The sequence below is a fragment of the Myotis davidii genome, unplaced genomic scaffold, assembly GCF_000327345.1.
Source record: "Myotis davidii unplaced genomic scaffold, ASM32734v1 scaffold1238, whole genome shotgun sequence".
Lineage (NCBI taxonomy): Eukaryota > Metazoa > Chordata > Mammalia > Chiroptera > Vespertilionidae > Myotis > Myotis davidii.
The window spans coordinates 673,150-674,384 of NW_006289106.1; the positions used below are offsets into that span (position 1 = coordinate 673,150).

The 1,235-nt window shown below is 62.2% G+C and overlaps 1 protein-coding gene across 1 annotated transcript in view; it reads right to left on the reverse strand.

Annotated features, from left to right (window-relative positions):
- Nucleotides 1-1,235, reverse strand: part of IER2 (immediate early response 2) — a 12,334-nt gene that overhangs the window by 9,784 nt on the left and 1,315 nt on the right. The window lies entirely within an intron of this gene.

Consider the following 1,235-nt stretch of genomic DNA (forward strand, 5'->3'; position numbering starts at 1 on the left):
CTGCGGCTCCTTTGTCCTCCCAACGGCCCTCGCGGGGCCAGCGCTGGGGGAATGATGAGGACTTTCTCCCCTGGGGCGGAGCCAAGCCAACGACAAAGGCTCCCAGGAGCACTTCCAAACCTGCAGCTCCTCCGGGGGAGCTGTTCCCAGGCAGACCCCACAGAGGAGGAAACTGAGGCAGGGCGCTCACCCCCGTCTGAGCCAAACAAATCCACAGCCAGAGACTGGAACATGGTGTCACCAGGGGTCCCAAGTTTACCTGCTCAGCTCCCTGCCCCCCAACCCCGTGGGGCCTCGCCAGAACGGCACCTGTGGGTCAGGTGCAGCCGGGTGGGGAGAACCTGCGTGTTCCCCAACTGCGCGTGGCACGGTCCCCAGCAGTGTCCCCCCAAACCTATGTGAGCTGTGAGAGCCCTCGCTCTCCCAGACTTGCAGGGGGAACTTATTTCTTGATTTCATTCACCGATTTTACAGAGAAACATGGACCTGCTGGGACACCCACCCATTCACGGGTAGCTTCTTGTCGGGAGTCCTGACCTGGGATGCACCCCAAAACTTAGGCGTATAATGATGAAGCTCTACCCAACCGAGCCAGGGCTGTAGGGGAATTTCGAAGGAGTCAGGGCGCCAGGGCGCCCAGACGGAAGTGGACTGGCTGGGAAGAGGGGGCCCAGTCCCTCCCGCCCACGTGGGAGCCGGTCGGGCCGGTTTCTGCGGCCTCAGGAAGCCGCCCCCCTGCTCCTCCCCACCAGGGAAGAACACCAGACAGTCGACTTTGCAGTTAAATGGTCTTTATTTTCGCATCTGGTCTCTCTAGCAAAAGGCCAGACAGACAGAGTTAAACAGAACCCACCAGAGTAAATAGGCCCTCGAACGCACTGGCTAGAATCTCCCTCCCCAAGTGGGCCGGTTCTCCGCAGCACCTGGGCCCAGCTCGGCCTCACAGAACTGCGGGCACCCCTTCCCCCACTCGTGTGACTCAGACCAAGGTCTTCTGGGTTGATGGTCTGTGCCCGAGGGAGGGTGACGCTTCAGACCGTGCGCTTATCCCCACCTCGAACGCACCGAACGAGAAAAAAATTTAGCCTGAAATGAGATCCGTTCCCCCTGCCCAGAAGGCGCAGGGGTGCGGGCAGAAGCGCAGGGGCGGCGCCCAGGCGGCCCCGCTCCCAGGCCCCACACCCACGCGAGGCGACAGGAAGCGCCCCACGCCTGCCCGTGACGCAACGATGACC